This window comes from Microcaecilia unicolor, chromosome 6 (assembly GCF_901765095.1).
Source record: "Microcaecilia unicolor chromosome 6, aMicUni1.1, whole genome shotgun sequence".
Lineage (NCBI taxonomy): Eukaryota > Metazoa > Chordata > Amphibia > Gymnophiona > Siphonopidae > Microcaecilia > Microcaecilia unicolor.
In genome coordinates this window covers 90,720,741-90,735,919 of record NC_044036.1, presented here as the reverse complement: position 1 = coordinate 90,735,919, position 15,179 = coordinate 90,720,741, and the positions used below count along the sequence as shown (strand labels likewise).

The 15,179-nt window shown below is 45.3% G+C and overlaps 1 protein-coding gene across 3 annotated transcripts in view; it reads right to left on the bottom strand.

The window, feature by feature from the left end:
- The window catches only part of RALGPS2 (Ral GEF with PH domain and SH3 binding motif 2), a 677,704-nt gene that overhangs the window by 78,039 nt on the left and 584,486 nt on the right, over nucleotides 1-15,179 (bottom strand). The window lies entirely within an intron of this gene.

The window sequence follows — 15,179 nt, the reverse complement described above, 5'->3', positions numbered from 1 at the left end:
TTCTGCATGTAAAGCCAATTCAACTATAAGCTGAAATCTCAATTTTGGGGATTTTTTTGGGTCCAAATATCTCGGTTTATAATCGAGTACACACTGTAGGGGTGAGCACATACAGCTCTTGCACACATTTATATCAACTTCGAAGGATGCATAAATGTGTGCATTGGCATTTGCATGTTATTGGAGCTGGTTCTGGGGACCTATTTAATAAAGGCAGGCGAGTGCCTATGTCACATTTATATAAAATACCACATCAAATAAATATCTCAAACATAAGAATAATTAATGTGATGGACCATGATAGGAATGTAGTTGAAGAAAAAATTATCAGCATTGTCCACATCATCACCACTCCAAATATAGAAAACATTTAATCTGCTACATTTCTTCAGTGTACACATAGTGAATATTATGAAAAAGAAATTCTTAAAAATTTTCAATTATTACTTATGTTTAATGGAGCTGCCAAGGCAGCTAAAGATAATGATATAAGCTTCATTAAAGATAAGTATTGATAAATTAGACAGAAGAGGTTTTTTTTTTTACAAACAATATTCACTGTGTGCTGTGACAAGGCTACATCCCAGATGTATAAAATGAAGCAGCAAAACCCTAAACTACATCTCCCAGAATGCATTTCCAGTCCCAGCAGTGAGAGCCCAGGGGATAGGCAAGCTGGCCATATACCGTCACTGACCACAAGAGGGAGGGAGAATGAAGGAGCACAGTTCCCCTGGACCCGCAATCAGTATATCATACTGCCCACCTGTAATAGGGAGGGGTGGGGTGAGAAGCAGGAGGAGGATCGGAGGGGAGAAGAAACCAGAATGGAATGGGAGCTTGAGAGCCTGGGGAGAGCAGCACCTGAAGGTTTGGAAATCCATATGGTTTTGAAAGTTATTTTGATTGAAACCTGCTTAAAGAGAAAAGCTTCTTTTCCTTTGGGTTTGACCTGTTTGCTGTGGGGAAACCCTGACTGTTAGGGGAGGTTGCTGGAAGAGTTACAAGCCTGGTTCCCCCCAAGCTGCACCCTGAATATTTTGGAAGGACTATGTGGAATCTGAAAGACTTGCTTAGGCAGGAGGGGGACACCCTGCCTGGAGGCAAGTACTGATTTTGCTACTGACTTTGAAAAGGAGGGATTTTCAAAGGACTATTGCAGCCCTTCAAGAAAGGGGCAGAGACTTTGTGTTTGCTGGTTTGCTGGGAAAGCCCTAACTCAGGGCTCTGGACTGAAGTGTTTGTCATTAACTTGAAAAATAAAAGAATATTTTAAAAGTATCCATTGGTGGCAATTTGTGGAGATCTGTCTATTCGTGGGAGGTGGCTTCCTCCCCCCACATACTGGAACAGCGGGCCCGTTTACAATGCGCACTGAAGAAAGAGGATTAAAGGGAGTAGTTATCAATGTCGGCTTTTATTAAGATGTGCTATTTTACCAGTAACTTGTACCATTTTGGTAAGGATCCCCTTTTATGCAATGAGACCTAGTTACTAATAACTGATGTGAACAGTAAAATAACATGACTTAACAGTAGTTCATGTTGATAACTTCCCCCTCAATGTTTTCTATATTTGGACTGATGATATTGTGGTGAATGCTGATCATTTTATCAGTGGCGTACCAAAGGGGGGGCGGTCCGCCCCGGGTGCACGCCGCTGGGGGGTTACCGCAGCACGTGCCTGTCTGCTCCCAGTTCGCTATGCTCGCTAAATTCTCTCGTTCGCTGCAGCAGCTCCCTCCTTCTGCCCCGGAACAGGTTACTTCCTGTTCCGGGGCAGAGGGAGGGAGCTGCAGCGAACGAGAAAATTTAGCGAGCGTAGCGAACTGGGAGCAGACAGGCACGCGCTGCGGTACCCCCCCAGTGGCATGCACCTGGGGAGGGGGTGTCATATCGCGGGGGTGCGCTGCACCCGGGGGGGGGGGGGTGCATTGGCGATCCGCCCCGGGTGCCGTCGAGGCTAGGAACGCCACTGCATTTTATCTTCAGTTATGTTCCCATATTTTGGTCATCACATTAATTATTCTTATGTTTGAAATGTGTATATTTCTCAAACTAGTGGAACTTTACTTAGTGGATTGCTTTTATAAAATGGCACCTTTTTGGACTCCTCATGCCCATTATAAAATCAAGTCCAATATATATATTATAAACTCATTTGCACAATAAAAACCCTGAAGAAGCTATTTTTATACCAGGTTGCCTATTTCCAGCCTATTTTATGAAGACACAGGCACCTATGTGTCTTTATAGAGTACTAGGGGCAAAGTGGCAGAAATTGTGTCTAGACTGAAGTCATGGAAATTTACACGTGTTCGGGAGCAGGTGTAAATTTTTGTGCATATTTTATATATAACAAAAGAGAGGGAACGAAGTACAAACTAAAGTCCAAACAAAACCCAAGGCACTTTCACTTTCTGCATCCATCCGTTTGGATACAGAAAGTGAAAGTGCCTTGGTGCTTTGTAGCTTTTACTATATGAGACGTGGGGGAATAATATATTGTAGAGGAATATATTCGAGTTATTCCCCAAGTTTTCCACGTCATCACTGTGACCCCTGACGCAGGTGCTAGTCACTGAAACACGGCCCGTGTCGGGTCTTTTTGTCAAGGCTCATTCATTAAAGAACTGTGTTCCATTTTTAAAGGCCCGTGGTGCTGTTTTTTTTTGTTTGTGCATATTTTATAAACATTGCATGTAAATTGCAACTCTGGCCCTGAACACAGGTCACATCCCAGCACATCCCATCTTGTCACTGAAAATACTTTTACACATATAGGGCTAGATTCAGGAAATGCGCCCAAATTTCGGCGCTAAGACTTATGTCTGCTGAAATCAGGTATGAATCCTGACACGCAAGTTGGACACATATCCCCCCCAAATCTGTAACACTGCACGTAACTTTTGGGAATGTCCATGACCACCCATGCCCCTCCCATGGCCACATCCTCTTTTGGGCTGTGTGTGAGAGAATTTAAGTGCAGTTCTTTACAGAGCCATGCATAGGCAGTTGTGTGCAAAACTCCAAATTAGTGTCAATTAATGCCAATAATTGATTGTTAATATCAGTAGTACCAAAACATTCATCAGTGGAGGAGGCAATACATATACATCCAAGCCTACTGCTCAGCTCCCATAAAGTTCATATATACATAGAAATCAAAGATACTTGCCTGTACTGTAGCAGGTATTCTCTGAGGACAGCTGGCTGATTATTCTCACATGTGGGTCAACGTCCGCGTCAGCCCGGGAATTGGCATTTTGCAAAAAGCAAAAATGTTTTGACAGAGTCTTCTGGCGTGCATGTAGCATGCACCATGCATACGCAGACTAACTTCCTGCTCGCTGCGCAAGTACCTCAGTTAAATTAAAAAGCATAACAATAACAACTCCAAAGGGGAGGTGGGAGGTATTGTGAGAATAATCAGCCTGCTGTCCTCAGAGAATACCTGCTACAGGTATATATCTTCGCTTTCTCCGAGGACAAGCAAGCTGCTTATTCTCACATGTGGGGAATCCCTAGCATCCAGGCTCACTCAAAACAATGAATAATGGTCAATTGGGCCTCACAACGGCAAGGACATAACATAGGTTAACCTGAAACTATATACAGCTAGCTGAGAATGCAGCCTGGAACAGAACAAAACGGGTCTAGGGGGCTGTTGGATTCTAAACCCCAAACAGATTCTGCAGCACTGACTGCCCAAACTGACTGTCGCGTCGGGTATCCTGCTGAAGGCAGTAGTGAGATATGAATGTGTGGACTGATGACCAAGTTGCAGCCTTGCAAATCTCTTCAATGGAGGCTGACTTTAAGTGAGCCACTGACGCAGCCATGCCTCTAACATTGTGAGCTGTGACATGGCCCTCCAGAGTCAGCCCAGTTTAGGCATAAGTGAAGGAAATGCAATCTGCTAGCCAACTAGAGATTGTGTATTTCCCGATGGCGACTCCCCTCCTGTTGGGATTGAAAGAAACAAGCTGGGTGGACTGTCTGAAGGGCTTTGTCCGCTCTATGTAAAAGGCCAATGCTCTCTTGCAGTCCAAGGTGTGCAAGCTGCTCTCGCCAGGGTGGGCATAAGGTCGGGGAAAAAATGTTGTCAAGACAACTGATTGGTTCAGATGGAACTCCGAAACCACCTTCGGCAGGAATTTAGGGTGCATGCGGAGGACTACTCTGTTGTGATGAAACTTAGTATAAGGTGCATTCACTACTAAGGCTTGAAGCTCACTGACCCTACGAACTGAAGTAGCAGCCACCAAGAAAATGACCTTCCAGGTAAAGTACTTCAGATGGCAGGCATTCAGTGGCTCAAAAGCAGCTTTCATCAGCTGGGTGAGAACGATGTTGAGATCCCATGACACTGGTGGAGGTTTGACAGGGGGCTATGATAAAAGCAAACCTCTCATGAAGCGAACAAGTAAAGGCTGTCCAGAGATAGGCTTACCCTCAACACGCCGATGATAAGCACTAATTGCACTGAGGTGAACCCTTACGGTGTTGGTCTTGAGACCAGACTCTGACAAGTGTAGAAAGTATTCAAGCAGGGTCTGTGTAGGACAAAAGAGAGGATCTAGGGCCTTGCTGTCACACCAGACGGCAAACCTCCTCCATTTGAAAGAATGACACCTCTTCGTGGAATCTTTCCTGGAAACAAGAAAGACTTGGGAGACACCCTCTGAAAGACCCAAGGAGGCGAATTCTAAGGTCTCAACATCCAGGCCATGAGAGCCAGAGACTGGAGGTTGGGATGTAGAAGCGACTCCTTGTTCTGAGTGATGAGGGTTGGAAAACACTCCAATCTCCACGGTTCCTCGGAGGACAACTCCAGAAGAAGAGGGAACCAAATCTGACGTGGCCAGAAGGGTGCAATCAGGATCATGGTTCCGCGGTCTTGCGTGAGTTTCAGCAAAGTCTTCCCTACTAGACGTATGGGAGGATAAGCATACAAAAGGCCTGTTCCTCAATGTAGGAGAAAGGCATCTGACGCTAGCCTATCGTGGGCCTGAAGCCTGGAACAGAACTGAGGGACCTTGTGATTGATCTCAGTGGCAAAAAGATCCACCGAGAGGGTGCCCCATGCTCGGAAGATCTTGCGGGCTACGCCCATGTTCAGTGACCACTTGTGAGGTTGCATTACCATGCTCAGTCTGTCAGCCAGACTGTTGTTTACACAGCCAGATAAGTGGCATATAGAAACATGCCGTGCTGGCGAGCCCAAAGCCACATCTGAACAGCTTCCTGACACAGAGGGCGAGATCCGGTGCCCCCCTGCTTGTTGATGTAATACATTGCAACTTGATTGTCTGTTTGAATCAAGATGATTTGGTTGGACAGTCGATCTCTGAAAGCCTTTAGAGTGTTCCAGATCGCTCGTAATTCCAGGAGGTTGATCTGAAGACCTGTTTCTCGTAAGGACCAGGCTCCTTGACTGTGAAGCCCATCTACGTGAGCTCCCCACCCTAGGAGGGATGCATCTGTTGTCAGCACTTTTTGCAGCTGAGGAATTTGGAAAGGTTGTCCCATGGTCAAATTGGACCAGATTGTCCACCACTGAAGAGAATTTCGAAAATCGGTGGACAGCTGGATCACATCCTCCAGATCCCCCGCAGCTTGATACCACTGGGAAGGTCCATTGAGCTGATCTCATACATAGACGTGCCATGGGAGTTACATGAACTGTAGAGGTCATGTAGCCCAGAAGTCTCAACATCTGCTGAGCTGTGATCTGCTGAGACGCTCAAACTGTGGACACCAGGGACAAGAGGTTGTCTGCCCTTGTCTCTGGAAGATAGGCCCGAGCTGTCTTCATGTCCAGCAGTGCTCCAATGAATTCCAATTTTTGGACAGGCGAGGGATGGGACTTGGAGTAATTTATTACGAACCCCAGTAGCTCTAGCACCTGAATAGTCATTCGCATGGACTCCAGAGCACCTTCCTCCGAGGTGCTCTTCATCAGCTAATCGTTGAGATAAGGAAACACATGCACTCCCAGTCTGCTTAGCGACACTGCGACTACTGCTAGACACTTTGTAAGCACTCTGGGCGCAGACGCCAGGCCAAAGGGCAGTACATAGTACTGGAAGTGCTGTGTTCCCAGCCAAAATCGAAGATACTTCCTGTGAGCTGGAAGTATCGATATGTGTGTACGCATCCTGTAAGTCCAGAGAGCATAGCCAATCATTCTCCTGAATCATGGGAAGAAGGGTGCCCAGGGAAATCATCCAGAACTTTTCTTGGACTAGGAATTTGTTCAGGGCCCTTAGGACTACGATGGGACGCATCCCTCCTGTTTTCTTTTGAACAAGGAAGTAACTGGATTAGAATCCCAGTCCTTCTTCCCCTGGTGGAAAGGGTTCAACCGCAAGGGCCTTTAGAAGGGCGGAGAGTTCCTCTGCAAGTACCTGCTTGTGCTGGGAGATGTAATAATGAGCTCCCGGTGGGCAATTTGGAGGTCTGGATTCCAGATTGAGGGTGCATCCTAACTGGACTATTTGAAGAACCCACCGGTCGGAGGTTATGTCACCTTTGGTGAAAAAACATTAACCTCCCCTCAACCGGCAAGTTGCCTGGTACGGACACTTTTACAGTGGCTATGCTGAGCTGGAGCCAGTCAAAAGCTTGTCCCTTGCTTTTGCTGGGGAGCAGCAGGGGCCTTAGGTGCACGCTGTTGACAAGAACAAGCACGCTGGGGCTGAGCTTGACTAGGCTGCCGAGAAGCCGGAGTGTATCTACGCCTAGCATAGGAATAGGGAGCACGCCTCTTCCCCCAAAATAACCTCCTAGATGAGGAGGTTGTAGCAGAAGGCACCCGGCGGGAGACAGAATCCATAGCATCATTATGCTTCTTGATCTGGTCAACAAGATCCTCTACTTTCTCACCCAAAAGGTTGCCCCCCCCCCCCGGCAAGGCACATCTGCCATTCGCTGCTGAACCAAATGATCCAGATCAAAACATGCAGCCATGAGAGTCTGCGCATCACTATACCTTGAGCAGTGATTCCAGATGCCACATCAAAAGAGTTGTAAGCGCCCCTGGTCAGGGATTTGCGACATGCCTTCTGCTGCCTGACCACCTGGCGAAAAGGCTCGGCCTGCTCTGGAGGGAGGGCATCAACCAAGCTAGACAGCTGCCTCACCGAGTTCCACAAGTGGACGCTCGTGAACAGCTGGTAAGACTGGATTCGGGCAGTGAGCATAGCGGCCTGATACGTCTTCCTCCCAAAAGATTCCAAGGTTCTAGCTTCTCTACTTGGGGGTGCCGAGGCAAAGTCTCTAGTACTCTTGGCTCTTTTGAGGGTGGAGTCCACCACCATGGAATTGTGGGGTAACTGAATTCAAACAAAATAAAACATGGAAAAGAAAATAAGATGATACCTTTTTTATTGGATATAACTTAATACATTTCTTGATTAGCTTTCGAAGGTTGCCCTTCTTCGTCAGATCAGAAATAAGCAAATGTGCTAGCTGACAGTGTATATAAGTGAAAACATTCAAAGCATTACTATGACAGTCTGACAGGGTGGGAGGATGGGGTGGGTCGGAGGTATGCATGGGGACATCAAAGCATATCATTGATATTCTAACAGGATGGGTGTGGATAGGTGAGGGGTGGGGTGATCAACAGAGACATACAGCTTTATGGTTTATAATGGGCTAGGAACCCCAGGTCCTTGTTAAGTCCTTTCTGTTGGGTGTTAAAATATTCAATCATTCTGACTTCAAAGATCTTACGTTCTTGTATGGTTTTAAAGTTACCTTTCAGTATTCTCACTGTGAAATCACTGGTACAGTGTCCTGGTTCTGTGAAGTGCTGTCCCACCGGCGTGGCGGCCCTACTGGCTGTATTGTTCATGTGATGTCTATGTAAATTGAATCTTGTCTTAAGCATCTGGCCTGTTTCTCCAATATAGCATCCTTCGTTACATTTTTTACACTGAATGATATATACCACATTGGAAGATGAGCAAGTGAAAGATCCCTTTATGTTGAATATCTTTCCTTTGTGGGTAACTGTGGGGTCCTGTGAAATATTTTGGCATAGTTTGCAACTGGATAAATTACAGGGACATGTGCCCTTCTGTTCCTTTTCAGTCTGTGATGGAAGTTTACATCTGATTAGCTTGTGTTTTAAGTTGGGTGGCTGTCGGAAGGCCAGTACTGGTGGGGATGGGAATATCTCTTTCAGTAATTCATCCTCCTGGAGTATAGGTTGTAGATCTCTTATGATTTTCCTCAGTTTTTCCAGCTCTGGATTGTATGTCACTACAAGGGGGATTCTGTCTGTGGATTTTTTCTCCTTGTACTGTAGCAGATTCTCCCTGGGTGTTTTGAGGGAGGAGGCAATATTCTTGGAGATTATTTTGGGGTTGTAGCCTTTCTGTTTGAAGGATGCAGTCAGGCTTTTAAGGTGTCTGTCTCCGTCCCCTGGGTCAGAGCAGATACGGTGGTATCTTGTGGCTTGGCTGTAAATGATGGATCTTTTTGTATGTGAAGGATGGAAGCTGGAGTTGTGGAGATAGCTGCATCTGTCTGTGGGTTTCTTGTATATAGATGTTTGTATACAGCCATCACTGATTGAGACCGTGGTGTCCAAAAAATTGACTTTTTCTGGGGAGTAGTCAATTTTGAATCTGATTGTAGGATGGTATGTATTGAAGGCAGAATAAAATTGTTTCAGAGTTTCTTCACCCTCCGTCCAAATCATAAAAATGTCATCGATGTATCGGTAGTATTTTAGAGGTTTGGTCTGGTGTGTATTCAGAAATGTCTCTTCCAGCTCAGCCATAAAAAGGTTGGCATATTGGGGTGCTGTCCTGGTGCCCATCGCAGTGCCCATTATTTGCAGATAGATATCATTGTTAAAGCGGAAGTAGTTGTGAGTTAAAATGAATTTGATTAATTTTGTAATAGTTTCTGGTGAGTATTGATGGTCCAGTGTGGATTTTTTTAGGAGTCTTCCACATGCAGCTATGCCATCCGCATGTGGAATGTTGCTGTATAGTGATTCTACATCCATCGTGACCAGAAGGGTGTTAGGTGGTAGTTGCTTGATATTTTTCAATTTATTCAGAAAGTCTGTGGTGTCTTGTATGAAGCTGTTAGTTTTGTGTACGACAGGTTTCAGAATTCCCTCTATGAATCCAGATATTTCTTCCGTGAGTGTGCCAATACCTGATATGATTGGTCTGCCAGGGTTTCCCGGTTTGTGGATCTTGGGTAGCATGTAGAATGTGCCCACCGCAGGTTGGTTTGGTATGAGTTTCTTCAGGTGAGGTTGCGCTTGTGTAGGAAATGTTTTGATAAGGTCTTTCAGCTGTTTTGTGTAATCCTGTGTGGGGTCCTCAGTTAGTTTCCTGTAGTATTTATTGTCTGAGAGCTGTCTGTGCCCCTCTTCAATGTATTTTTGTATGTCCATAATTACCACTGCGCCTCCTTTGTCTGCGGGACTAACACGGCTACCACACTCCTCTACTTTGGGGTAACTGAGAACTCATCAATCCAGGTTCACCGGGGATCTGATACTGGGAATCAGCTTTCTTTGGGATCACGGGGCCAGACAGAGGGAACATAGTAACATAGTAGATGACGGCAGAAAAAGACCTGCATGGTCCATCCAGTCTGCCCAAGACAAACTCGTATGTGTATACCTTACCTTGAATTGAATTTGTACCTGTCCTTTTCAGGGCACAGACCATATAAGTCTGCCCAGCAGTATTTCCCGCCTCCCAACCACCAGTCCCGCCTCCCAGCACCGGCTCTGGTACAGACCGTATAAGTCTGCCCTCCCCTATCCTCGCTTCCCAACCACCACCCTCTCTTTCCCCCACCTGCTCCGCCACCCAATTTCAGCTAAGCTTCTGAGGATCCATTCCTTCTGCACAGGATTCCTCTATGCATATCCCACGCATGTATGAACTCCGTTACTGTTTTCATCTCCACCACCTCCTGCGGGAGGGCATTCCAAGCGTTCACTACCCTCTCTGTGAAAAAATACTTCCTGACATCTTTCCTGAGGAAGTATTTTTTCACAGAGAGGGTGGTGAACGACCAGTTCCGCATAAGGACTTCCTTCAGTACCTTATGTAGAGGAGCCATCACAGCCTCCTGGATGCTACATCAAAGTGTTGAACGTACCCCTGGCCAGGAATTTTCAACACACCTTCTGCTTCCTGATCACCTGGCGAAAAGGCTCGGCCTGCTCCGGAGGGAGTGCATCAACCAAGCTAGACAGTTGCCTCACCGAGTTCCGCAAGTGGATGCTCATAAAGAGCTGGTATGTTTGGATTTTGGCAGAGAGCATAGCGGCCTGATATGCCTTCCTCCCAAAAGAGTCCAAGGTTCTAGATTCTCTGCCTGGGGGCGCCGAGGCACAGTTCCTAGTACTCTTGGCTCTTTTGAGAGCGGAGTCCACCACCAAGGAATTGTGAAGTAGCTAAGACTTCATCAATCCAGGCTCCCTGTGGATCTGATATTGGGACTCAGTCCTTTTTGGGATCACAGGATTAGACAGAGGGAACGACCAGTTTTGCATAAGGACTTCCTTCAGTACATTATGCAATGGAGCCGTTGCAACCTCTCTAGGTGGAGAAGGATAGTCCAGGGCCTCAAGCATCTCAGCCCTGGGCTCATCCTCAACCTCCATAGGGAATGGAATAGACATACCCATTTCCCAGACAAAAGAAGGATAGACTCTCCGGAGGTGGAGGGGAAGGTTCAGAGGGAATCCCATATGACTCATCAGAAGAAAAGTATTTGGGATCTCCCTCTGACTCCCACAAACGCTCCTCCTCGGTATCAGATAATACCTCTCTCAGGGAACTCTGAGACTGAGCCTGCCTCGACGCCGAGGATCGAGAGGCCACCTCCGACACCGAAGCAGGAAGACGCAGCAGTCCTTCCAGAAGTTCTGGAAGCAGGGCCGGTGGCAGAATCTGCTGAGGCTCAAGTGCAGGTTCCGGGCTGCTAAGATAAGAAATGCGTCGGCACCCCCTGTATAGAGGGAGAGTGATCCGCTTGGTGCCAACGCTTCTAAGGTGCCGAATCCCCCGACACCTCGGAGCTCCCGGCACCACGTGTAGAAGGAGATTGATGACAGTGCTTCTTCGCCTTCATTCGATGCCCGTCATCAAGACTCCTCGGTACCGAGGACGACGTGGAATCCTCATGTCTTCTTGGGGTCAGGTCTAACTATGGTCAGTACCGGAGGACCTGCGTAGCAGGAGGCCTTGAGACAGGTGGAGACCCACTCGATGCCTTACTGCTCCCAGTGTGACTAGGTCTCTCAGCAGCCATTACTTCTGCTCCTGATGTCGATGCCTCCATCGATGTCGACGCCCACACCGCCAACCTCAGTACTGAAGTCGATGTCCAAGGACCGGACTGAACCACAAAAAGTTTCTCTCGCTGGGCTTCTCGAGCCACTTGGGTTTGTTTCTTCATTGAAGACACAGATTACAAGCAGCTGGGCTGTGGTCGGGCCCAAGGCACTGGATACACCAGGAATGGGTATCGGTACCTGAGATGGTCCGGTTGCACAGAGTACAACATTTGAAGCCGCTGGGTGTCTTCGATGACAAGGAAGGGAAAGCCGCACCGGCGAAATCAAACGACTCGATTGTGCCAAAAAGGAATGGCACAAAAAAGGGAAGAAAGCCAGCCGCGTCAAAAAAACAAAGAAAACTTAAATTAGGGAAAAAAATACTAAAGGGAACTAAAAGGATAAGCACATAAGCACCGCCATGCTGGGAAAAGACCCAAGGTCCATCAAGTTCTTTTTTTTTTTTTTAAACAAACCAACGTTGAAAGCAAGAAAACTCGCGAAAAAGAAGACCCCTTTTCCCGGGCCTCAACGAGGAGCACAGGAGGAATGTACCACACCTCATCGCGGGGAAAAAAAAATGTGGTACTCGCTCGCATGGTGGCCGGGAAATTAGTTTGCGCACGCGTGCAAGAGGACTCTGGCATAACTTTTTTGTTTTTTGCTTTTGCAAAATGCCAATTCCCAGGCCGATGCGGACGTTGACCCACGTGAGAATAAGCAGCTTGCTTATCCTCGGAGAAACCAATAGTATTTTCAATAGCAGTATAGGATCTGCCAGAAGCGCATGACTCCACTTTTATGGCTTAATGTTTCAAGTCAAACACAATTTTATGTGGGCATGTATTTGTCATTAATCCAGAGACTTTTGCTATTGAATTTTTTTCTTTTTTTACTTTTTTTATATATAGTGCTTATTCATCAGATATTACTTCTTATAAAAAAAATCAATAACTTTCAGAAAAAATCCAACTACTTAAAGAACTTCCTCTTCTTTAGTTCTTCAGTTCTTTTAGTTCTTTAGTTTTTTAATTCTTTAGTTATCAGCTTTAGGTCTTCCATAAGACAGCACACAATATATGAATTCATGTTTCGCTAAAAAGCTGTATCAAGGACTGTCTCCAAAGAAAGAAGATAAATCAGTAAATCTTTTTCAATTCATTTTCAAAAAAACATTACATCCAATAAACCGCTATCAAACAGGCAGCATCTTTCTTTCACCAAGAAGTTTAAAAATGGGTGCGGCGTTTTTTTCTTTTATAATTAAATACCTATCAGCTGGTTTAAAAGGAGCACCAATCACGGCGCTACAGCTGACTCTTCCCACCTATCACATTACAGCAACGTCATCCACTCGAATTCACGATTCAACCCCCCCCAGGGTTCACAGCGTTCAAAGTGTAGATCCAATATTGCTATCTGTAATTCAATATTTTTTCAATATTTCCTCCTTCCCACCCCACTGATATACGATCTATAATTCGCCAATGATGGCCACATTCGATCCAATGTTGTACTACAGATGCTTCAATCTTCTCAGTCAAAATCTGTGATTTATGTTCAGTTAAACTTATCTTCACAGCTCGATTACTTCTACCTACATAAATTTTGACACAAGGATACTGGATGATATACACTACCATCGATAAAGAACAATCTGGCATCCCCCACGATTTAATAATCCGTTTTGTCTGGGGATCCTTCCACGTTGGCCCAATTAACACCTTTGAGCACCATTGACAATGTCCACAGGGCAACTGTTGACAAAATCTGTTTTCCCTGCCACCATTTTCTTCTTTTTTTTGTATTTATTTTATTTGTTACATTGTATCCCACATTTTCCCAGGCTCAATGTGGCTTACATAGTACCGTAAAGGCGTTCGCCAATTCCGGTATGAACAAATACAGTAATGTTGTAGTACAATAAGGTTCGTGTGTACATACACATTAGGGAATCGTAGAGAGGAAGACAATCGTAGAGAGGAAGAGTTATTATATGTCCATTACGAGCTTTGGTTTCGTTGTGTTGCAGGGTACAAGGCATTTAAGTTGGGTCGGTAGGATATGCCTTTTTGAACAGGTTAGTTTTTAATGATTTCCAGAAGTTTAGGTGATCATAAGTTGTTTTCGCGGCTTTTGGTAATGCATTCCATAGTTGTGTGCTTATGTAGGAAAAGCTGGATGTATAGGTTGATTTGTATTTGAGTCCTTTGCAGCTTGGGTAGTGGAGATTTAGGTATGTTTGTGTTGATCCTGTTGTGTATCTGGTTGGTAGGTCTATGATGTCTGTCATGTATCCCGGGGCTTCGCTGTAGATAATTTTATGAACCAGGGTGCAGATTTAAAAAAGCAATACGTTCTTTGATTGGGAGCCAGTGCAGTTTTTATCGGAGGGGTTTGGTGCTTTCGAATCGCGTTTTTACAAATATAAGCCTGGCTGCCGTGTTTTGTGCGGTCTGAAGTGTCTTTATAATTTGTTCTTCGCATCCCACATAAATTCTGTTGCAGTAGTCTACATGGCTTAGTACCATTGATTGTATCAAGTTGCGAAATGTTTCCCTCGGGAAGAATGGTTTCACACGTTTGAGTTTCCACATTGAGTGGAACATTTTCTTTGTTGTAGATTTCACTTAGTTCTCTAGTGTGAGGTTATGGTCGATTGTAATGCCGAGAATTTTCAGGCTGTCTGAGATAGGGAGGGTATAATCTGGGGTGTTTATGTTTGTGGGTTTGTTCGTATTGTATTGGGATGAGAGGATGAGACAGTGTGTTTTTTCTGTGTTGAGTTTTAGTTGAAATGCGTTTGCCCATGAGTCCATGATATTCAAGCTGAGCTTGATTTTGTTGGTGATTTCTGTCAGATCACGTTTGTAAGGAATGTATATTGTGACATCGTCTGCATAGATGAAAGGGTTAAGGCCTTGGTTGGATAAGGATTTGGCTAGTGGGGTCATCATTAGGTTGAAAAGGATCGGTGATAGTGGTGATCCTTGAGGCACTCCGCATTCTGCTTTCCACGGTGGTGACATGTTTGAGCTTGATTTCACTTGATATGTTCTAGTGGTTAGGAAACCCTTGATCCAACTAAGTATGTGTCGCTAATCGCGAAGTAATCTAGGAGTCTTAGTAGTATTTTATGGTTTACCATGTTGAACACACTGGACATGTCGAATTGGAGGAGAAGTATGCTTTTGCCTGTTGTTATTTCCTGCTTGAATTTGGCTAGGAGGGTAATTAGTACTGTTTCAGTGCTATGGAGGGGGCGAAATCCTGATTGTGATTCATGTAATATTGTGAATTTGTTTATATAATCAGTAAGTTGTTTGGTTACCATGCTTTCCCATCAGTTTGACCACCAATGGGATTGATGCTACTGGGCGGTAGTTAGTGATTTCATTTGATTTTTTTCTTGGGATCTTTTCGTATTGGGGTGAGTAGGATGTTGCCATTTTCCTTAGGGAAGAGACCTTGTTGAAGCATATAGTTTACGTGGGATGTAAGGTCTGCTATGAAGCGGTGGGGGGCAGATTTTATTAGGTAGTTGGGGCAGGTATCCAATTTACAGTGAGAGCTGGAGAACCTATTAATCGCCTGGGTGACTGTTTCCGTGGTGAGGAGAGCGAAGTTTGACCAAGTTTGGTCTGCTGGGTATTCACCAGGGGTTGGGTCCAAGCCAGTGATGAAATTTTCGTTATCGGTGTTGTCCTGAGGTAGCGTGTTATGTAGGTTTGCAATTTTTTAATTGAAGTATTTAGCAAGGTTGTCTGAAGATGGGATGTCTGTATTGGTTGTGGTGACCAAGGTGATGTCTAGTAGTTTGTTCACGAGCTGGTATAATTTCTTTGTGTCTTTGT